Source organism: Helianthus annuus, chromosome 17 (genome assembly GCF_002127325.2).
Source record: "Helianthus annuus cultivar XRQ/B chromosome 17, HanXRQr2.0-SUNRISE, whole genome shotgun sequence".
Taxonomy (NCBI): domain Eukaryota; kingdom Viridiplantae; phylum Streptophyta; class Magnoliopsida; order Asterales; family Asteraceae; genus Helianthus; species Helianthus annuus.
The window spans coordinates 131,291,424-131,317,025 of NC_035449.2; the positions used below are offsets into that span (position 1 = coordinate 131,291,424).

At 37.1% G+C, this 25,602-nt stretch overlaps 1 long non-coding RNA gene across 1 annotated transcript; it reads right to left on the reverse strand.

Moving 5' to 3' along the window:
- Nucleotides 1-23,220: 23,220 nt before the first annotated feature.
- LOC110925654 lies at nucleotides 23,221-25,206 on the reverse strand. The gene is made up of 3 exons (XR_002584642.2): nucleotides 24,861-25,206; nucleotides 23,649-23,733; nucleotides 23,221-23,344 (listed from the first exon to the last, which is right to left on the reverse strand). It is a non-coding gene; the product is annotated as an uncharacterized LOC110925654 (long non-coding RNA).
- Between the last annotated feature and the right edge of the window lie 396 nt (nucleotides 25,207-25,602).

The following is a 25,602-nucleotide window of genomic DNA, read 5'->3' on the forward strand; positions in this document are numbered from 1 at the left end:
GTCCACATATGTTGACCAATAAGCGGTCCAACCATGTTCACTCGAGCGGTCCGTGACTTGTCATATGAACGGTCCAAACCCTAAACGGACCTAATGAGCGATCCAACTATATACAACCTATACAAATTCACATTTCTTGTATTTACAATCATTTAACAACCATTCCTATTTTAAGACTCTAAGACTCGAACGAAGATGTAGTCGACAGACAACTGCACCAACAGACTCCCCCTTGAATGTTGACGGAATCTTCAGTGAGAGTCTTCAACAAGACATTCTCGGATATAGTTCGGTCTTCTTCAAGAATTCTGCCTGGATCTAACTTTCTTTGGCTATAACCTTCATCACACTTTCATATTTTTCGGAAGTGAAATAAGTGTGAAAATCTTTTATTTACAAGTAGAGTTCAAGAGTTTTATTTTTGTAAAAATTGTTTACAAGTTGTAAACACTAAATTATTTTAAAAAAGAATGATTTTTAAAGAAATAAATACGCTTTGGAAGGTAACTAAGTCCAATAAAAGCATTACCAAGTTACTACGCATTTTCAAAATATATCAAGTTCATGATTAGTGTGTAACCCATATATTTTTGCCCTTGGTAATGTAAAGATTGATTGTTGATGATTGTTGATTGATTTTGAAAAGAAAACGATATGCTAGTAAGCATGGACACCTCCGTTTTTAGGGGAAACTCTGGCGAAATTTTCTAAAAATCCTAAGACTTAGAAAATATTTTTCCAAACAAATATTACAAGTATATTTGTTTCGAATATAAACTTCGCCATAATTTTTGTAACAAAATAAAAGTGTCGGAGGTTGATTTTCTGAAATAAAAATGGGTAAATATGTATTTCGAATATATATTTTTATACTATAACGCTTGTGTGATTGTTCGTTATTTTGTGAACTAGTTATATCATTTAGGACAAAATAATGTAACTTATCAAAATGCCATCAGGTTTTTTAATTCCGGAACTACTTTTACGAATATATTTTTGGTAAATATTATTTGGACACAAAGAATGAAAATATATTATTTTTGGGAAAAATATATATATTTTGGGAATATATTATTTTCGACAAACGTGTTAAATATATTTTTCTAAGTGGAGTTTAAAAATATTTTATTTCCGGAACCACCAAAATACATGTATAAATACCCCCATCCTTGGGAAGGAAATACACATATAAAATACTTGAGAAGTATGAACACGAAATAGTTGCCTAACTATTATTCCGAAATCCTAAAAATAAAACTTACGTTAAAATAATTATTATTATTTTAACAAGAAGTTATGACTTGGAACAATAACAAACTAACGTAACTCAAACCCGAAACACAAAGGCAAGGCACGGCCCGTTCGTCTAATAGACATTAGTACATTGTAGGGGGTCATATTTGCTGACGAGACCTGAGATTTGAGTACGATACAGGAGACGCACTTCTGTGAGTTCATGTCCCCCTTTTCTCTTAACAGTTTTCAGTTTTATAACTTTGAGGGTGAAATACATGTTACAATTATACAGACATTTTTACATGGTATGGTTAGTTGTATGATAGGTAGTTTATATGCCTTAGGAAAATGACCAAAATGCCTTTTTTATGGATAATTGGATTTTAAGCATAAGTAACATAAACTTTTATCACTTAACTGATTATGCAACATATTTAAACATGTATAGGCATATAATACTTAACTGATTATCCAACATGTTAAAGTAGCGTAAGCTACCTAAGCGAGTCGTAATGGGTCGTAAACACTTAGGTTAGGTTTCGATTTAGTATGTAGGCTTTGTTAAACCATAGCACATGAGTTCCAATAACTCATTTGGTTTACGAAACCTCATTCTATCTGATCTTCCGATTTAGGTCCGGTTTATTTACATAGTTATTTATATTTGGTGTCGATTGATTTCCATGATCCCTCTAGCTTTGCTTGGTTGTTATTCAAGACTTCTAAGCATTCTCAAGTGAGTACATAGTTCCCCTATTTTACTGTTTTCAATTGTTTTGGGGTGATTCATATGTGTTAAACGATTTCGATGTTTTTAACGATGGTTTCGAAAATGATTAAAATGGTTTATATTAAATTAATAATGATTTCGATAATGTGGATAAACTTGTTGGTTATAATTACATAACGAAGAACATTCATTAATTTTGGCCGAACTGACCAGTATTAGGTTATGGTAACATAGGATCTGACAAATCCCGTTATCAGACTGCACCCATGGTTATGTGTGGGTTAGGTGGGTAACGACTGAATATGTGATTGTTAATTTACCCTTTGGTGGTTTATTAATGCGAGTTTCGAGATTGTCGAGTTGCGAAGGTTTGGATGTTATTAGCGAGATGACCAAAAGTAGTTTTCACAATTAAAACGAGAATGATTTAAACGACTGAAGCGATTTTAACGAGTTAAACGATTTGGGTAAACGATTGGTTTTTGGTTAGTGTTTAGATAATGGGATGCGTGTAATGTGATGAAAACATGGTAGATACGCTGATGGTACTTCTTATATATAAGTGTTTTCATCATATTACATACCGTGGCGTAATTTAATTCACTTGGGTAAACGATTATGAAACGATGTCACACAATGATGTTTTCTAAATAATATAAACCATACGAGTTTTATTAACGAGTTTTTACGAGATGTTTTACAATTTGATTTAATTAAATAAATGTTTTGGGGTTAAGAATCATGGCTACGAGATTTTATAAATTATAACCAACTTGATTTGAGTTGGTTAATTATGTCAATACTATACTTTTCAAAACAAGGTTTTTAAATTAGGTATTGCAACATATAAACTAGCCATGAATCCGACACTCTCATAAACCTATGTGCTCGCCAACATTTCTTTGCTGACTTTGTTTTTACATATGTTTCAGGTGTTGTTGAATGATGTTGATTGCTAGGATGCATGCTCACATAGGACTGGACGAGGCCTTAGTGACTTAATAACAATGATAGACTATGTTTAACTTGTTTGTTTAAATTTCAAGACTATGTAAATGGTTAATCTTTAAATAAAACGAAACTTCAAATTTTCGTGTTATGAAACAATGATTCTGTTACAACACTCCCCGACGATTCCGCCGCGATTTGTTGTTTTACGCGATCGGGGTGTGACAGAGCACCTATTGGAAATGCAGGTTACGGCTCCGGTGGGTCAGCGTGGTCACCATCGTCGTCATCGGAGGAAGAGGAGTCGTCGTTGTCCTTTGTTGCATCACCATCTGTCGGTTGACCCTGACCCTGTGCCGGCTCTAGAGCCAACTCTAGTAACTCGTCTGGGAGAGCGGCGGGGACGAACACCTCGCCGAATAATGGGTCGTGCTGGGGAACAAAGCTAAACGAGACGACGATATGTGTGATGTACGCAACCCCCCCCCCCCCCCCGTACAGCACAGACATGTCCTGCCTGTGGTACGCCACCACGAACCACTGGGCTAGGCAGCGATGGAGGGTGCACGTCTCCCCCCATATAAGGTAGGACAGGTAAAATAGATCCCCACGATTGCACCACTCGCGCCTCTTCTCGCGTGGTGCAATAGATGTGGCAATAAGCTTGTGCATGTAACGGTACAGGGGATCGGTGATCCAGGAAGCGCTCGACTTCGACTTCGGGCCGAAGCGACGGGTGCCGATTATCTGCCAGGACCTCAAGAGAGTCGTACGGGGGGCCATATCGATGCCCTTGACGTAGATGGCAGTGTCTAACTCCTCCACCCTGTAAAGGCCGCAGTGCACGACAAACTCTCTGAGTGAAATCTCATGCCACTAGCCGGCTAGACGAAAGCTAACCTCTATCCACGGGTCGTCGGGGTCGTCAAACTCCTCTGGCTGGTCTGCAGGCCTGGGAGCGAAGTCGAAAGTCGAAAAAAAAACTCGCACACCATGACCCTGTACGATGGCTTGTATGCAATATCAATCGTACATGGCATAATTTGAATATTTGTTTTTATCGTGTTTTCCTCGGTTCGACGCATATACGTGTCGTTTTTGACGAACTTTCACAAATTTTGTCGTTTTATGATGTATACCTTAAACATGCGTCGTTATGGTGACGTTCGGTTGCGTGCAATTATCGTATTCTATGATTACGCACACTTTTGTTTGAAATCCACTTGTACTGTATAGTGCCATGTTATATGTATAAGCACATGGAAATATCATTAATTCCGTATTTTGATGTATTTTATCATATTGTCGCGTATTTTAGAGTATTTAACGTATTTGAGCGTATTTTGACGTATTTTAGCTTATTTTAACGTATTTCGGCGTATTTTAACGTATTTCGGTGTATTTTAGCGTATTTTAACGTATCTTATCGTATTCTGACGTATTTTAGCGTATTGCAACGTATTTTAGCATATTTTCATGTATGTTAGCGTATTTTAAAGTGTTTTATCATATTTTCGCATATTTTAGCGTACTTTAGAGTATTTTAGCGTATTGCAACGTATTTTAGCATATTTTCATGTATTTTAGCATATTTTAAGGTATTTTTGCGTATTCGTATTTTAGCGTATTTTAAGGTATTTTTGCGTATTTTAGAGTATTTTGACATATTTTAGCATACTTTAGAGTATTTTAGCTTATTTTCGTATATTTTAGCGTATTTTGACATATTTTAGCGTAGTTTAGGTTATTTTAATGTATTTCGGCACATTTTAACGTATTCGGCGTATTTTAACGTATCTGATCGTAATTTGACATATTTTAGCGTATTGCAACATTATTTAGGATACTTTCATGTATTTTAGCGTATTTTAAGGTATTTTTGCGGATTTTAGAGTATTTTAGCATATTTTAGGGTATTTTAACATATTTCGGCGTATTTCATAGTATTTTAGCGTATTTTCGCATATTATAGCGTACTTTAGAGTATTTTAGCGCATTTTGACATACTTTAGCGTACTTTAGAGTATTTTAGCGTATTTTCATGTATTTTAGCGTATTTTCATGTATTATAGCGTATTTTCGTATTACAAAATAATCAATATAATGCATTGTTTTGGCATAAAATAAATGGAATACATTATACAAATAAATTATTCTTTAAAACTACAAATTAATCAATAACATATAATGTGTTGTCAATGTTAGGCTTCATTAGCGTTTCATACCACGCTATCCGTACCGTATAGTTTCCGTCCAAAGTGTTGCTTCATCGCCCGCGCGTCTACTCAAGAGATAGTTCGGTGGCGGCATTGGAGAGTCCCCTTCAAGCTTGACATGGATGAAATGACTACCATTAACATATACCAGTGAAACGAACTAATGGGGACACGTACGGCTTTGGATGATATAAGGGGAATACAGTCGAACAACCTTGGATGTCTAATATGTGAACAATCACAACAAACCTATGGGCAAGAATGAGTCCTACTTGAGGCATCTCCATCCAATGCTCCCTGGGTGCTCTTCCAACCCTGGTAAAATTTATTTTCTCTACTTACGTGTCGTAGTCCCCTGGTAAATCACTATCTAAGACGTGCCTCCACATTTCTTTGTTTTCACTGTAAGATCGGTTTGTGACCCAAACGAGTCGTTCAGAGGAGTTTTAATCTATTTCAAAGGCAGAAACAGAGAAATAGACTTCGAAACAGCTTGAATATCACTTTAAACTACTTTCTGATTGATTTAACATTGATTACAATCACTGGACAAACCGGCAGCACCTCGGTATCCAAATCATAAACTGTTACATATGATTTCGCTTGAAGTCCTATATATAGACTTGAGATTCCGCTTGAAACTGTCACTTGACATTTCAAGCGGAATTAGACGCTTTCAAGCGAAATTACCTAAAATCTTGAAATACATTTCCTGATCTAACAGTAATAGTACTAGACTCGATACAAGACGAAGTCGACAGATGTATGCACCAACACTCACCTGTCAGCTCTTCAAGTAGTTGGCTCTGAACAAACCCAAAGTAGTCTTGTTCAAGCCCTAAACCCACACTCCCCGCCCGAAACCCACAATGTCCGTCCGGCCTGACATCTTTTATTCTTGAAATGTAGGGGTGGAACACTTTTGGAATTTGATTTTTGAATCTATGCACAAATTCAAGCGTTCCATCATCAGGGATTAACGGAAAGCCATGGTCCTCGGCAGGCTCTTTATTCCATGAAGCCGTTGAACGACTGCGTCACAGTAACGACCTTTGAGACGTTAGAGACATTGAAGAGGTAGACGGTATTAGGGCATCTTGCGACGGTACATAAGACCTTTGTCGAGGAGGGTCACACCTACTTTGTTGTGCGAGAGGCCCAACTGATCTATCTCCAAGAGGTTGTTCTTTTCTTTATTGTTAGACCTTGGACGTTGGCCGCCCGCGAGTGTTTTGTTGTATGACAGGCGGTTTTTGTCGCTCATATATGGGTTTACCACCGCCATGATCTTCAATATGATGCTTTTCTTCACTTGCGAGGGTCGAGTAGACAATTTCTGTATCACATATTCAAATTCTTTTTCTATATTAACCTCTTCATCATCAAAATTTGATGGGTTCAGGTCAAGTTTTCTCAAGAAAATATCTATATCTTCGAGCTGAATAACGTGTTCTGCAAAACAAAAAGGAGCATTAGACAACCATTTTAAATTCTCAAGAAAATATCTATAAGTACCTGTATTCTGCAATCTCTCCAGGTGACAGGCACATAACAACCCGCAACCCTAGTACAGCTGGCAGCCACATGTTGATCTGAATGACCGCAACGTGGTTATTCTCCATGTTAGCACGTTTTCTATTAGGTTAAGAGCATGGATGGAAACTTTAAGAAGTAGGTTGCAAAACAAAGGAATCTCTAGGTGGTTATTCATTCGCTCGGTGCGGCTTTCTTCAAAGCATTTCTTTATTTGCGTATATTTCTTTAGCACCAAGGTGTCCACCTTTTTCACCAGCGTTTCCAGACTACATTCCAGTGTAGTGAGTTGTTTCTTTAACGCAGCATGTGCGCCTTGAGCTCTATTTGTTGTAGTTTGGTAGAATGTCAGGATTTGATTGGTCCATGCAGATATGAAAAAATGGGGGAGGTGCTTCACCTGTTATTCCATAGGTAATAAAAAACATCTAAAAAAATAAACATATTCAAATTATGTATATATATATATTTAAATGAATGTATCAACTTAGAGAAAACATACGTTTACGTTGTTGATTGAGAAGGTGTCTCTAAAAGTTGAGGAGGTTATAATCGTATAACTCATCGGTAGCGGAATCACACACTGTTTTCCGTTGATGAACAACGTTATCCCAATCTGGTTGAGTAAACGAATTCTTGCAGTGCTTCACAATATTTGGTAAGATGTGGAACCTGCAGAGATATCTGTGTGCGCCAGGGAATATTTTTCTACACGCGTTTATTAGTGCTTGGTCCCTCTCCGTTAGAATTACACGCGGCTCCATGCACTCTTGTAGCATGGACCAGACCCTCTCCATGACCCAGACGTATGTTGCCTCCTGCTCGTTTGAAAGAATGCTTGCGTAACACAGAAGGTTTGGTTTGTCGACGTCATACCCATAACTTTCAAAAATGGAAGATTGTACATGTTATTCTTGTAGGTAGCGTCGACCAAAAGCACATGCTGGAATGCCCTCCACATTTCAAAGGACTTCTCGTGATAGAAACATACATGGTGAACGACGTTGGTGGAAGGTTCCACCTGTATGTAATAGGTCATCTTTTTTTTCTGGAGGATTTGTTCCATCTGCTGCATGGGAGACGTTTTTTCTCGAACTTTGTGGCCCTGATCTTTTGCCGAACGTTGTGTATGTCTTTCGGAACATAGTTGTTTTCAGGGTTCTGTTCGGTTACGGCCTTCCAGATCGTATGGGGCTGTATGTCTTGATCTGTCAGCTCTTGGGCCAACCTAAACTCATTAAGAGTAAGTCTCCTGGCATACGCGTAACCATCAAGATGTTCAGTAGGGTCGTGGTTGTGCGTCTCGTTAAAATTTTTGTACAGATAATCTATCCGTCAAGCTCGATGACTTTGGTCAAGAAGACCTATCACCATAAAAGGGCATGCACATTTTTTGCTGCCAATTTTCGTAACCGTGGCCTTACTCTCATGCTCGCCACTACGACAACATTGGAACCATATCCGGTGATCCTTGGACCGTCTGATAACAATAACATATCGGTTGGCTAAACGCCTTCGTTTTACCCAACCTTCCAAATTATCGCAGGATAAAAAATCCTAAAAACATAACAAATAATTTAAAAATTATATAACAATTTTTAATGAACTTTTTATCATGTTTAAAAAGTATAACAATTTTAACTAATTTTATAAAAAATATAACATTTTTTAATTATTTTTTATCCTATTTACAAACTATAACAATTTCGAATGTATTTTTTTCTTTGCAACTTTTATAATAATTGAACATGCGAATTATTATTGTTTTTTATTGCGAGAAACGTGCGAATTGTGCATCAGTTTTGAAATGAACGAGGTAACAAGTATTAAAACACATAGAAATTGAGATAACATAAAAGAGAGGCTTGATAGAACATTGGATTGTTTTGGGTTTAGAAACTTGGACTATTCCAAAGTGAATCGAAAGTCCTTTCAAATTAGGGAAACATGCTTTGGCCTCTGGGTAAAATACTTTCGTCGAGAAGCGATTAACGGTACTTTACCCTTCTAGTTACTACATGTCCCTAATCGATTGAAAAATCGAAACTTTGGCGGGATTGAAAATCGAGGAATGGGACTAGTCGACAAGATGCGGGTTTCACCCCTAACTTGACGATTTCGTACCCTAAGTGTGGTTGGTGCTCATCGGGTCAAGAAAGTTAATTCTGACATTTTGATGAGGGTCCACTAGTGTTTGAATTGGAAATTTACCATCAAGATGTGGATTTTACTTCTAACTTGATGTGTGACAACCGTCACTTTTCCATGTATTCCGTACAATGTAAATAGTAATTGTTCTTAATGACTGTGTATGCTTGAATCAATGATATCAATGAATTTGTGATTAATGTCGTATACATACAAATGCATTTCATGTTGCAATATTGTTTACCATTATTACATGCAACACAGTATGGTTCTATTAGTGCACAGAACAAATTTAGCACAGTTATCAGATAAACCAGAAGTACTGACGGGAGTTCAGTACTCAGACAGACATGATGTTAAGACACGGAATGAGCCCTAGAACTAAGAGCTACACTAGAATAGTACATAAAACTGCCTTCCGAGTGATGATATAAGTGCCAGAAAGTGCCCAAAACACACTAAAACTGCATAATTCTGTAGAAAACAACAAAATTCAACATTTTAACTTCAAAATATAATGCAGAATTATGGTTTAATGGTCCATAATACATTCATAATGTTACATTCATAAATGTCGGGAAGCAAAACTTTCATAAAAGTCATCATAAAGATCACTAAACTGCGCAATTTAGCACCTTATGGAACCGGTAACCAACCGAACAACTGGACACTACCCGAACACCAAAATTTCATTAGAAGCATTGTTTTAATGTATTGAAGCTAGTTATGATCACTGAACATCATAACACATCCTAAAACACTATAACACATAAAACACTAACTAATACCCTTACTTTCTAACCAAATTACTTAAATAGAATTGAAACCAAACTAATACCCCCCCCCCATCTATGGACGGTTCATCTAGGGGTCCCACCCCCTTGATTTTCTTTTGATTTGAGACATATTATCCAGTGTTTAACTTGATGTTGGAACACTTTCTTTAAAAGACCACAAGACTTAAGCATATTATCATTCATCATCTACAACACACCATCTTCTCTCTTCTCCCCTCCCAACTCTCGGCTCAAACTACATACACACCCCTTCATTTTCATTCCATTCTCATACATTCTAAGGAGATTCTAAGGTGCCTTAAGCATATCTAAGAAGGTTGGAAGCATTGGAAGTGGAAGGACCTTCTCTTGGAGCTTTTAACCACTCCATTTCTTCATCATCTTCATACTTGTTCTTCCCTAGACATAGTGCTAGTAGTAAGCTCCTTTAACCTTGTTTTTACTTCTAATTTTAGTGGTTAAAGTATCATGTAACTTGTTAATCTAAAGAATCTCAAGAAAACATAAGCATGAACATGAACATAAAGCTTAAAAACATGAAGATCAAAGATGTTTTAGTGTATGTGTTAAACTTGTTTGTTCATTTCTTGTGTTTATGATGTAGATCATCATATGAAGCTTGCTAGATGATGATTAAACACATATTCTAGCAAGTGTAAGGATGGATCTTGAGAAAATCATGTTGATCATCCTTTATGTGAATCATGAATTTGAAGATGAACTTAGTTTAGTATAAGATGATTATTCCTACAAGTTATAATTCTTATAAATAAAATATTTCAAAAATAATATTTTCAAGAAACTAAAGTTTATTTCAAGATTTAACATAGAGTTGGTTTTTAAAGAAGATAAACATGTTTTAAGGGTTAAAACAAAGCTAGTAAAGTGTATGTAACAAGAAAAATACAAGAAGACTTATTTTTGTAAAATTAAGTTGTAAGTTGTGAAGAATGAGATTTCAAAAGAATGGGTTTTATAAACTAATAACCATGGATTTAGTGTTCTTAAACCTCACTAAACAACATGTGAAATTACTATAAATTTTTACAAACTTTCAAGTTCATATCATAGTGTAAAATGCATATTTTTGGCTCATGGTAAGTTATGTGTGAATTGTTGATGATTGATGATGAATTTCTAAAAGAAAATGATATGCTTTTAAGCATGAAAACCTCCATTTTTAAGGGGAAACTATGACAAAATTTTTGTAGAAATTAAACACTTAGAAAATTATTTTTAAACAAGTGTTTACAAGTAATTTTTTATCTTGGTTTTAAATATAAAAATTTGCCATATTTTTTATTACAAAAATTACAAATATTGGAGGTTGATTTTTGATAATAAAAATCACTAAGTATATGTTTAGGAAGATGTCACAAATTATGTGTTACTTGTATATTGTTTGTATTAGTTATATTAAAATAGGAACCTTGATAATAAAACATCGCACCAAATACTAAAAAGTGTAAAATGAAAATGTTACCAAAATCCTAAGAAAATAAATATATAAATTATACACGAATATTGGACAATCTGACAAACGGACATATGGACTATAATTATATATTCCGGAAATAAATTCATAATTCGACAAGTATTACAAACGGTATGTTTGAAACCTAAGAAAACGGAAAAGTATGGATTTTTATAACTATTACAAATATATTATAATTTGTCAAATAGAAAATATATTATCTTCGAGTGGAGAAAAATATATATTTTCTTAAACAATTTAAAGATATATTATTTTGGCAAAAACTAAAAATATATATTTTTCTAAATTTAATGTTAAGAATATATTATTTTTGAGAAATATATGGAGGTATACTTATTTTTGCCAAGTGAAATTTATAGATATTTTTCTATAAAAACTCTCTTAAAATATGTATTAAAAATATAAAGTGGTGATTTTTAATTGTATAAAAATAATATTCCGGAAAATTTAACACAAATTAGGTATAAAATACTTAAGAAATACAAGAGAATAAGTATTCCTATACGAACAAATACACACCGGAATACACCACCAATACTTGGCAAAATACACAAGTACGAAAATACACAAGTACAAGTATACCCATACTTGGGAAAATGCATATTTGGAAATACATAATAAACCTAAGTTAAAAATATATTGTTTTGACAATATTTCACATAATTGAATAAAAATAGTTTAAGTTAAAATAATTAATTTAACTAATAATTATAAAATTGGGAATTATATAATAAACATCCAACGTATAACTCAAAGTATACCAATTCCAAAATAAGTCATGATACATAAGACTAAGAGTCCTTACACGACTTAATCGTCTAATTAATATAACACGTGTGTAGATAGTTGTACGACACAAGGAAAAGATCTTTGAGTATACGTGACAGCAGGAAGCAAACTAGTGAGTTCATGTCCCCTTTTTCTTTTAAATGTTTTCGGTTTTATAACTTCGGGGGTGAAGTACATAATGTTTACAAATGGTATAGTTAGCTAAGGAATGAACTGTTAGATCATGTGAATGGGTAGACGTTAACTTAAGACCATTAATCTTCGTATAAAGACCGTGGGGCATGAATGATAGATCTATTTGGGTGTTGTGAGCCCCATCCATGGGTCCGCGAGTTGCCCATGTGGTGACTATGTCGTTCCAGCCGGGTGGCCCGGTACGAAATCCGCTAGGTTTGAGCCTTCCTACACCATTGCACACATATTAATGTCTTTGCAAAACATTAATTGATATGTTCATAGACGCTTTCATACTGGATTACAAAGGTATATTTACAAATGATTACAAGTTTATACGAGCGCGCATACAAAACACATGAACTCGCTCAACTTTTGTTGATGTTTTCAAATTACATGTATTTCAGGAAACTAATGGATCTGGCGGTGTTTGAAAGATTTCAAGAAGTGTTTTCAAGATTGATGGCATCCAACCTTTGGAGGGTTTGATTTGTATATCTTTTCTTAGATAAGATATACAAATCAAAGCCTTGATTTAAAAAGTCTTTTGTTTAAAAGTCCTTTATGGAACTTATTTATATTTGAATGGTTTGTAAGTTAAAACTTGAAGTCTGTTGGTTGGTACTTAACAACTTGGGTTTGTAATATTTTGGAACGAGTGAATGGATGAGCATCATGTTTTAATCATATAGTTGTTTGTTATAATTTAATGCAATGATATTGAGTAAGTCACACATCATACGCTTTCGCAAAAGTCAGGGTGTGACAGTTTGGTATCAGAGCTTCGATTGTAGTGAACTAGGATTCCTTCTCGAGTCTAGACTACAATCACTAGAACTCTCTCACGAAAATATTTTTACAAAATATCTTTCATTGCATTTATAAAACGCCAAGATCCATGGAACAAACATTTTACAAAGGAAAGAAAGAAACACGAGCAAGGACATAGTCGATGGTTTAGTTTGCGTGGGATAGACTTGTTAAGTTCGAAAAGACTCACGTAGGAATAACGTGAATGCATGTTACGTGATGCCTATCTTTGCCTGCATATACTGTGTGATAGTAATTAATATAAGCGCACATGCCTTGATTATTATGTTACATGTACACATGTCATCATCGGAGAGTGGCTTATCGGAGGATCATGACCCCATGGTTGTAGTGTCGGACGACGAGATAGCATCGGACCATGAGGTCTTCATATCGGACCCCGACAACGACCCAGAGATGTTATCGGATGACGACGATGATTTTCATCCCTTTGCGCTACCAAACTATGAAGTCGACGCCCCGTTTGCTAATGACGTTCCTATTGATGACGTTCTTGCACTTCCTTTTCTGATTGTTGATCAGCTTATCATCGGTCACCCCGATGGTGAGCATCTTGTGGCGCCCATTCTAGATGTAGTCCCACTCGTTGCCATTCCTCTCGAGGATTGGCCTTTTGACAACCTACCTAATGACGATTTTGATGCCTTCATGGGCGACCACCCGACGATCAGTGTGACGGAGAGGTAGATGATGTTGTTGTGTTAGATATACCTTCTCCTATTGTGCCTGTTACCGACATCTCCTCCAATTCGGATGTACACTCAGTTGCAGACTTCTTCGAGTCCGTAACTCCTTCGGCCCTGCAGGTTGCAGGACTCCGACTCTACGCTACAGATCTTGATGACGAGGACGCCTTGTCCGTCGCTCCATCTTCTCCCATCCGTGCACAGACACCTCCACCCGTCCCCGATCATGTCCCTGACCCTGTTCCAGTTCCTTTTGGCTTACCTCCGATCACACCACTGGTCACACAGCCTCCACCCACTGTTGCTGTACCTCCGCCTTTCGTTTCTGATGAGCACCGCACCGATCTCCCTATCGTTTTTTGACACGAGATTCCTGCTCTCTGCCCGGGGGAGGGCACCTCGGGACAGCCCCCGCGTTTTGATTCATTTGCATCGGCTGACTTTCCTCCCATACCACAGTATGCTTCTTTCAAGTCTGATCCACTTAACCAGCCATTTAGATGGTTTCCTCCTTACACTATGCCCATATCTGATCCATATCATCCTTCACACCACGTCGGTTACACACGAGATGATTTACTCCTGTCTCTGCAGCTGCAGTTTGAGATACTCGGTCGTAGAGTTCTTGAGCTCGAGTTTGGGGAGGGCGCTAGGCGGTCTCCATTTCCATCATATCCATCGTTTGTTCCCCCACCATCATCATCGATCCCTTTTGTTCCTCCATCTGCTGCACCTAATTCCATTGAGGGCTTCGATGCTCGTTTCCTCACGGCGAAGCAGCAGATCAACTATCTTGTTCGCCGCGTTCACGAGCTTGAGGAGGAGCTCGCTCACCTTCGTAGCCTGATCTTTTTCCCTCCTCCCCCACCGCCATCAGCATTCTAGATCTTTTGGTTTTATGCTGATACCATTTTTGATGAGAAGGCCACAATTGAGCACCAGATTTACGAAGACATGAAGACAATATGATTGTTACTTTTGTATATTACAGTCTTGTTTAACCGGGGTAGTGTGACCTCGTGTCCATTTTGATATGCTACTATTTAAAAACAATGTATCATGTGGTCGAATATTAATAAAAACTCAATGTGTCACACTCTGGCTTTGCAGAAGTGTGGGTTTATTTGGTGTGACTTCTTAATACCATAGCTTAATCACAACAAAGCTATATGAAAGTAAAACCATGATGATCATCCATTGATTCAAGTTTTAAAAATAAAATACGACATCATTGTTTTAAAAGTTGACACATGCAACGAGATTACAACACAACATAATAAAAATATTGTTCATACGACACAACCATATGACATGAAATAAACACAGTTTAAGACTTGTGACTCGTCCAGGAAAAAGTCACAATCCCTAAACTTGGATGACATCATCTCTCTTATGCAGCTTGAGAACATAGCACACCTTGCCAGATCCCTAATTTCCTGAAATACATGCAGCTTGAAAAATCAACAAAACGTTGAGCGAGTTCATGTAAAAGTGAGTATGAGTAAACCTTTGAAGTATGTATAAAAGTTCCTGGTATGTAGCAATAAGGAAAAAGAGATCACGAATGGGTTGCAAATCCACTGGTATGTGTGAGAAAGTGCAGGGAAACTCAAACCTAGCAAATTTGTACCGGGCTCCCGGCTGTAAGACACAGTCACCTCTATGGGCCTCCCCAGCCTCACGGATGTGGGCTCGCTACACCCAAATAGATCTATCACTCTTGTGTCCCTCGGTCCTAACAAAGAGGATTCATGGCCTCGAGCGTTATACCCACCCCTCACATGATCTAGTTGTAGTAAAAAACCTCCCTACGCTAACCATACCATGTAATTAAAGTTGTAATAGTTGTCGCATGTATTTCACCCCCGAACTATAAAGCTGGAAACAGTAAAGAGAAAAGGGGGACATGAACTCACAGAAGTGCGTCTCGAAATAGTCGATCCCAAATCAACCTGCTGCGTGACGACCTACGCGTACTAACTTCTATTAGACGGACGGCCGTGCCTTGGCTTAAGGTTTAACGTTATTGGGAAATAGTTAGACAACTATTTCGTATTTACACTTCTTAATTATTTTATAAATATATATTCCTTCCCAAGGATGGGGGCATTAATATATGTGTGTTTTATAATTCCGAAAATATATTTTTAAGTCTCACTTGAAAAATATATTTTATCACTTTGTCTAAAATATTTTTAGTTCTCCAAAAATATATATATTTTTCCCAAAAATATTATATCTTATTCCTTAAATTTTTCCCAAAATAATACTTTCACCAAAAAGATACTAATAAGAGTATTTTTCCGAAAAATACATAAGTTAAATTTTTAAAGTTCGTGTTTTATTACCATACTTATATAACTTACATATTTATTTTTGTGAGCGCGTTGATATTTGTTTGGAAGTCGTATCTTCATGATAATTCAAGTTATATTATTTTTACCCTAAAAATAATATATATCTAGTTCACAAAATAATCACATAATCACATAAGCGTTTTACTATAAAAAATATATATTATAAATATATATTTAACAAGTTTTATTTATGAAAATCCACCTCCGATACTTTGTAATTTTTGTAATAAAAATCATGGCGAAGTTTATTTTTGAAAAACAAGTTAAAAATATATACATAAACACTCACTAGAAAAATATTTTCTAAGTGTTATATTTCTAGAAAAATTTCGCCAGAGTTTCCTCTGTTGTAACTGGAGGTGTCCATGCTTTTATCATATCATTTTCTTTTTGTAAATCAATCAACCAATTTACCAAACAACAATATACACTATTTATTCATCAACTTGACAAAATATGAATAAATCATAAACTCATGAACTTGAAGGTTTTTGTAAAAATATGTTGTAAGTTACCATCATTTTTAGTAGGTCTTGTTAACTTTAAAAACATGTTTAGTTTCTTGTAAACTTTATTTTTTTAAGAATTTAAAGTTCCACAACTTCTAGTCAAGTTTTACAAAAATGCTTCTTTGTCAAATTTCTTGTTACACAAGTGTTTACACACTTGTTTTATTTCTATAAATGCTTCTTGTTGATAAAATATTCGAGTTTTAACAAAACTAGTATTTTCCGCTTGGTCCTTCCGAAAAACCACTTGTAGATCTTTAGATCCACAAGTTTACAACTTCATTTTACAAGAAAAATCATATTTATTCAAGTTTCAAGTTCATGGTGGATGGTTTCATCATCTTTCTTATTTCTAGCACTAACATACTACTAGTTCATGTTCTTGAACATGATCTAGTATGGTTAGATGATGATCCATCCCACTCTTAATAACAAACAACATCAAGTAATCACAACTAAACAAGATTTACATGATTTACACAACTAGCTTCTCTTTATCCAACTTATTCATCTTATGTTCAAGACTTTATGTTATGTTCTTTAGTGTTCTTAATTTTTAACCATTAAATCACCTATTAACCACCATAAACAAGATCAAGATGATGATTAGAGACACTTACTACTAGCTCAAGGCTAGGGAAGAAACAAGATGTAAATGTGGTGGATAAAAGAAAATGAGAGTGGTTCTTGAACTTTCGAAAGCACCGGGCTTGTTTGTATGTCACCTTGCACCTTTGAGTATGTAAGAAATGAGTGTATGGAGGTTGGATGGTGGTGAGATGGTGGGAGAGGGTGGTGGCCGAATGGGGTGTAGAGGGACAGAGTTTGAGTTAGTTGTTGATGTTGAATGAAAGAGAGTGATTACCCTTGGTGCATATTTATAAACCATTTCAAGTTTTTAACCTCCATATAATATGTTTACTAAATATCTAACACAAATTAATAAAATAATCAAACAAAAGGAAGTGGGCCACCCCCCTTGGGTGACCGTCAAGAAGGGGGGGGTAAGGGGTTGGTTTTCAAATGGATAGTTACTAATTAGTTAGATCTCAAAGTGATAAGTGTATTAGTGTGTGTTTAATAATATAAAGGGTGTTAGGGTGTTCGGGGACCCTAGCTAGCTCAGGAAAGTGAAAACTATGTCTTTGGCAATATTTTTATGTTCCGCGTAAAGTCCGGTTGTTTGGTTGGATATTGATCCGTTAAAGTGCTAAGTGAAGCTATAAAGTATCTTTTATAGTGTTTTTAGTGACACAATAAATTACCAGCACTTTGGAAAGTGTCTAGGATTATTTTACCAAGTTTTTGCACTTTACTAGTTTTGTTAAATGCTGAATTTTTATATAAAGTGCAGAATTTTGTAATTAAAGTATGTTTTAGGCACATCCGGTCACTATAACTATCACCTAGTGACGCAGTTTTATAATCCTCACCTCCCTACACTCCCTACTAGTGTAGTAATCTATTCCCGGCTCATACTGGCCTCAGAGACAATGTCTGTCTAGTGCTGGCAATGTCAGCATGTTTACTGGGTTATCCGCTCACTGTGCTAACTGTGCTTTTGTGCATCAAGTTTGTCACTAATGTTTTGTGTGTAATAAATGAAGTGACGGTAATAAAGTATGATGCATGAATATGTATGTATCAGAAAACAGAAAGCAATTTATTCGTAATTGTAATCAAGCACAATAATTAAGCACTAATTAAATATTAATTAATTTGTACGGATACCTGGATTTGTGAGGGTTGTCACATTCTCCCCCCGTTAAGAAAATTTCGTCCCGAAATTTTAAGTTCTGCTTCTGGTTGCAGGGGTCTTAGGAAATAAATGGGGGTACTTTTCTTTCATTCGATCCTCACGTTCCCAGGTGTATTCTGGACCATGTCTGGCATTCCAACGAACTTTGACGAGTTTGACACTGCTCCTGCGCGTCTTGTTTATCTTCCAATCCGTAACTTCAACTGGTTCTTCAACAAAGTGGAGCGTGTCGTCAATATGAATCTCGTCTGCCGGAATGACAACAGTTTCTTGATTCGGACTCTTTTTCAGGTTTGATACATGGAACGTATCGTGAACACCATTGAGTTCGGAAGGTAAGTCCAACTTGTATGCTACTAAACCAATTCTCTCCAGAATCTTGAATGGACCAATATATCGCGGATTTAACTTTCCACGCTTTCCGAAGCGTGCCACACACTTCCAGGGTGATACCTTCAACAATACCATGTCTCCTACCTCAAACTCCAGAGGTTTCCTTCTTCTATCCGCATAACACTTTTGACGATTGCGAGCCGCCTTGATGCGATCTCGGATTTGTGCAATCTTGTCTGTGGTTTCCTGGACCACTTCAGGACCAACTAGTTGTCTATCACCTGTGTCAGACCAACAAATCGGTGATCGACATTTGCGTCCGTATAGAGCTTCGAACGATGCGGCTTGAATACTTGCGTGATAACTATTATTGTATGAAAATTCGACCAATGGCAGGTGAGTATCCCAACTTCCACCTAAATCCATAACGCAAGCTCGCATCATATCTTCCAATGTCTGGATTGTTCGTTCAGGTGAGTATCCCAACTTCCACCTAAATCCATAACGCAAGCTCGCAGCATATCTTCCAATGTTTGGATTGTTCGTTCGTTTGTCCATCGGTTTGTGGGTGAAAAGCTATACTCAGGTTCAACTAAGATCCAAATGCTTCTTGAAAGGATTGCCAAATCCTTGACACAAACCTTCCGTCTCGATCAGAGATGATTGAGAGAGGCACTCCATGACATGCAACGATCTCTCTCATGTATATCTCAGCTAATTTGCTCGTGTTGTCTTTCTCTCTGATAGGCAAGAAATGTGCAGATTTCGTTAATCGGTCTACTATTACCCAAATAGTGTCGTGACCTTTTGGCGTTCTTGGCAACTTTGTTATGAAATCCATTGAAATCTGTTCCCATTTCCACTTGGGAATCTCAGGTTGCTGCAGAAGTCCTGAAGGCTTCTGGTATTCAGCTTTTACCTTGGCGCACGTTAAGAACTTGCTAACATAAACAGCAACATCGCCTTTCATTCTAGGCCACCAATAATAATCCTTAAGATCTTGGTACATCTTATCTGTTCCTGGATGGATAGAGTACCGTGATTTGTGAGCTTCATCAAAGATAATCTTCCTTAAACCACCAAACAGAGGAACCCAAATCCTTTTCATGAAACATAACGTCTCTTCCTCATTTGGCACTAGTTGCTTCTCCATTCCACAGAGATATTCCTCTTCAATGTTCCTTCCTTTAAGAGCTTCTTTCTGTGCGGCACGAATGCGCAGTGAAAGATCCGTCTGAATAATCATCTCCAAAGCCCTAACCCTTATGGGCTTGATCCTTTCCTTTCGACTTAGGGCATCGGCGACCACATTCGCCTTCCCTGGATGATACTTGATTTTGCAGTCGTAATCATTCAGCAGTTCTACCCAGCGCCTCTGTCTCATGTTAAGCTCCTTTTGGTCGAATATGTGTTGCAGGCTCTTATGATCCGTGAAGATTGTACACTTCGTACCATATAAATAATGTCTCCAAATTTTCAATGCGAATACCACTGTGCCTAGCTCCAAATCATGCGTGGTATAATTCTTTTCATGAACCTTCAACTGGCGTGACACGTAAGCTATAACCCTCTGGCGTTGCATTAACACGCAACCCAAACCTTGACGCGAGGCGTCACAATATACCACAAAATCGTCTGTTCCTTCTGGTAGCGATAAGATTGGCGCATTACAAAGTTTGTCCTTCAGCAACTGAAACGCTTCTTCTTGTTTGATTCTCTAATCAAACTTCTTATCTTTCTACGTGAGGAAGGTCAATGGTTGAGCGATCTTTGAAAAATCCTCAATGAACCTTCAATAGTAACCAGCCAAACCTAAGAATTGACGAATCTCGGTTGGCGTCTTTGGGGTCTCCCAATTCTTGATCGCTTCGATCTTTGTGGGATCCATATGATTCCATCTCCATTCACCACATGTCCAAGAAATTGGACTTCGCGTAACCAGAACTCGCACTTCGAGAACTTGGCATACAACTTTTCCTTTTTCAGTAGCTCCAAGATAGCTCTCAGATGCTGTTCGTGCTCATCCTTTGTCTTCGAATAGATCAAGATATCGTCTATGAACACAATCACAAACTTGTCGAGATACGGCTTACAAACTCTGTTCATTAAATCCATGAAAACAGCTGGCGTGTTTGTCAACCCAAACGGCATCACCAGAAACTCGTAATGTCCATATCGAGTTCTAAAAGCAGTCTTCGGAATACTTTCCTCTTGTATTCTCAGATGATGATAACATGATCGCAAATCGCTCTTCGAGTAGTAACTTGAACCTTGAAGCTGGTCGAATAACTCATCAATCCTTGGCAAAGGATACCTATTCTTGATCGTCAACTTGTTCAACTCTCGATAGTCAATGCACATTCGAAAAACTACCGTCTTTCTTCTTGACAAACAGAACTGGAGCTCCCCAAGGTGAGAAGCTTGGTCTGATAAATCCTTTGTCTAACAACTCTTGAAGTCGTGTCGACAATTCCTGCATCTCAGACGGGGCAAGTCGATAAGGTGCCTTAGCCACAGGCGCGGCGCCTGGAACTAAGTCAATGTGGAACTCCACTTGCCTTTGGGGTGGCAATCCCGGCAAGTCTTCTGGAAAGACCTCAGGATATTCCTTCACGACAGGGATGTCTTCGATCTTCGGCTCAGCAGCTTCTTTATCCATGATGTGTGCCAAGAAGGCAACACATTCCCTCTGTAAATACTTTCGAGCTTTCAGGCAGCTGATGATTCTCAGAGGCGTATCGTGCTTCTCTCCATGAACCACGATCGTTTCTCCATCTTCTGTGGGGATGCGAATGATCTTTTCGTGACAAATAATCTCAGCCTTGTTGCTCGGCAACCAATCCATCCCTATTACCACGTCGAAGTTTTCCAACTCGACTGGTAGTAGATCTAAAGCGAACTCACGCTCTCCCAGCTCGATTACACAACCTCTGACAACTTCATTCACTTCAATTAGCTTTCCATTAGCCAGTTCAATTGAGTATGGAATATCTAATTTACTAGCAGCTAACCCAATCATACTTTTAAATTCTAACGACACAAAGCTATAGTCGGCACCAGTATCAAACAGAACAGATGCAAAGCGTTGAATTATTGGGAACGTACGAGTGACAACGTTGGGATCCTGGCGCGCTTCCCTCGCTCCAATGTTAAACACTCTTCTGTGGGCCTGGTTCAGCTTTGGGCATTCCTTCTTGAAGTGCCCAACTTCTCCACAATTAAAACATCCTGGTCCGTGACCATTACCACCTCCGTTTCCAGCTTGAGCATTGTTTTGGTTGCGATTTCCTGTTGGACCGTTTGTGACCCTAAATAGTCAGTAGAGAATGTTCATCTTTGCGTATAAAGGCAGAATCAATGTACACAAAGTAATAACAGCTTTTCCTCTTTAATTCCTTCTATATTACTGCTTTCTGAATCAAATTTGACAGAGTTTCGTTACACAGCATATGATCAAGTTTCGCTCCAAGGTTACAAATGAAGACACACATCAGGTATATATATGCCAGCTGATTTCGCTCATATGGCAAGCCCTATGAGCGAAACCCCATGTGTACTTATCAGCGAAACCACTTAGTTCCCTAAGAGCGAAACCTCTAAAGCCCTATAAGCGAAACCTCTTACTAATATGTACATATGAGCGAAACCTCTATATTAAACCTAATTTTGACTTTCAAGCTCCTATTTTGACCTAACTTGACCTAAGACTCAATGCAAACATAGTCAACAGACATTTCGTGCTCCAACAGACTCCCCCATGGATGTTGACGAAGTCTTCAGCTCCGAGTCTTCAGTCTTGGTCTTTTCTCCAACTCTCTGTCTTCATATCATAAGTATTCTATCTTCACAGGTTCACAATCTCGTCCTGGCTTCATCTTCAGACTTCCCTTTTGTAACACCCTAGTTACTAATTAACAATTTGTAATGTATACGCCAACAATTAGATGTGTAGTTAAGCCTACACATACTATAAAAATACGAATTTATTAAAACTTTTACAATTCATAAGTTATTCTACATAACGTGGTTGAATTCGTTGTTTAAAATTTGCAATGTGTTAAAGTGCGGAAGCATGTATCTATATCGTGTTCTGTCCTTCGTCGAGCTTGATCGTCTTCCGGCATCCAAAATGTACCTACATTTCATAAACACGAAATGCTTTAGACTTAAGGGCTTTAAAACGTGTCCAACCGAGTCCGGGAAACCATTGATTCCAAAAACAAAATTGAAAATGACCTCCACCGTAACTTACGGTGGCACCGTAAGTTACGGTGGCCTCTGTAATAAAATTTTCCTACCGTACAACAGTAGGCAACCACCGTAAAGAATTCAGCTCCACCGTAACTTACGGTGGCACCGTAAGTTACGGTGGCCCCTGCATTCAGCCTTTCCATTTTGCTGAATTGACACGAATTCTTCCGTATCTTTAAATTCGCTTGTCCGTTTGACCTACCATTTCTTCCTACATGTTTGTAATTTGATTTTCCATCATATGGAGTTAAAGTCCGACATCCGGCTTAATAAATTTTGAGACTTTTATGCATTCGGCTTATTACTTTTTTTACAAGATTTTGACCCGTCTACGCTTAAATGCATATTTTTGACCCGTTAGAGAGGATTTAATCATTTAAGTTTAAATCCTACTCTCTACTTTCACATGTCATTTTTCTACATTAAGGTATTCACATATCTTTCACCAAATTTACGCGTACCTGGCGCGGGTCAAAGTATTGACCCGTTTTAATACCTTGCCTTAATAATTTGCTGATTCATAGCCACGTAAATTCCATAAGCCGTTTTACCCTGTGAGCATTAGACTCGACATGCACTTGTTAGTTGTTATTCGTCAAATGGTGTTAACATTACCATTTGACCTGTTTAGTCTAAACGACCAAACATTTTGCACTTATATTTGAATGGTATTTATTTACCATTTCATTATTTAACCCATTTCGCCCCTTTTTGCCATTAAACATGGTTTTTATCCTTTTATTCGTCCCGACCCGTATCATTTCGTGTCGGAACCCATATTTCGGATATAACCTTGGCCGTGTTTATAATCTATAAAGTAAATACGTATCCTAAAAAAAGTGTAAGCTTTACTTACCTCGCGTCCGCGCAAACATTCTTCGCATCCATGATCCGTTTGACCCGTTCCTTTTCAAGCTCCCACCTAGCTTGTTTAGAGTCAACTATATCATAACATCCATAAGATGATTAGATTGGTCATTCTATATAATGGCCATCACCCTATGGACCCCCTTTTTTTTTACACACTTATCAATCATAGCATGCCATATATTCAACAACTAGTTTCATACCATAATTATTTTCATTCACTAACCGTTTGACCCGTTAGTGAAGTTACTTATACAAACTAGTTAGTAAGTGATTTTAAACACTTTAAGCACGTCACATAAAGTGTTATTTGTTCCCAACAATCAATACTTCATGCCTAAAGCAAGTATGTACAATCCTATGCCTTTTTCTTGGTTAATAAGAACATTAATAAAGTGCAGCGATTTTGTATTCAGCTGCTGTAATTGACCATTTTGACCCATTTAAAAGCTGAATTAGATCAACATGTTCAAAGATGGATCGTAGAAATCTAAAATAGCTTTCTAGGCATATATGGTACGTCTTCTAACGATGTTCCTATGATTTTATATGATTTTTACAAAATCAGCTCTGAAGTCAAAAATGCTTCCAATCAGCTTGCTGTCAAAGCAGTTCAGCCGACTTCGGACACTGTTTTGACCCGTTTAACATCAGAATTTAACAAACATGTTCAAACATAAAACGGAGTATGTTTCAATAGCTTTCTGAGCATATAAGGCTCAACCTCACAGGTCGTTCCAATGATTTTATATGATTTTTTTAAAACTGCAGCCCAATAATTTTTAAATCCCAATCAGTTTTGTTATATTTTCTTGTTCAAGCATTTCATCAAGCACCTTGTGTGCAACACGAAATATCAAATTTCTCCAGCCCATTTAAGTGTTCTAAACCCTTAAATTCTAGCATAATTAACAAGTACTAACATCAAACTTCAAATCTAACTTCAGGGAGTTTTATTAACACAATTTAACCATTATGATTCTAGGGTTCATCATGTTTCTACAAAACTCATTTAGCACATAATCGGGTGATCATGAATTCACAATTATGAACATCAATTCAACAAGTAAATGACTAGGGTTTACTCCTAGACATAAAATCATTCATAATTTCATCATATAACAAACATGCAACCATCAAATTTCAGATTTCTAAGTTTACCTAGAAATCCAACTAGAGATTTTTCATAAAATTTACATACCTTGTGACTCCCCTTTTAATGGGGATCACTAATCCGGGTTCAGATCTCGTTTTAGGGCTGATCTTGACCTTCAATTTGTGGATTTAAACAAGAACTATGTTTGGAGTTCTTCCCCTTGGTCGCCCCTGGCATTCTGGTCGAACTCAGACACTCACAAATGTGAGTGTTTGAGGGTTTTTTTTTATTGATATAAGTTTCAAGTTAAACACTTTTGGTCCCTCTAGTTTTCTTTTGATCAAATAAAGCTATGCCTCACCATTAGTCACTTAATCACAAGCCACTAACTAGGTTAATTACTCCTAGTTATTTTAACGGGTTCGGGAAATTATAACCTGTTATGTTTTTAAGTCCCGTTAATTTGGCATTTTCATATACTTTGTTTTCTCAAAGTATTTATCCCCCTTTTAATTAATATTAGGTTTATTTATTTGAGTCCTAATATTTACCGGGTTAATTTTTACCACTAACGGCATTTTATCCGTCTTTACTATTAACGTGGTTTGATTACCAAACCCGTTTTTGGGATGTTACAAGTCTACCCCCCTTAAAGAGGTTTCGTCCTCGAAACCTTTTCTTACATAATTTATCGAGTTTAACTCCATGCATTTGCTTTCGAATATCAATTGAGCATTGCTCATATTTTGACCGATTGTTAGTATTACCAGAAAAATTATTGTACTATCTTTTTGGTTACAAAACATCTATGTACCTCATACGACATAATGTAACTTGAAATAACGTA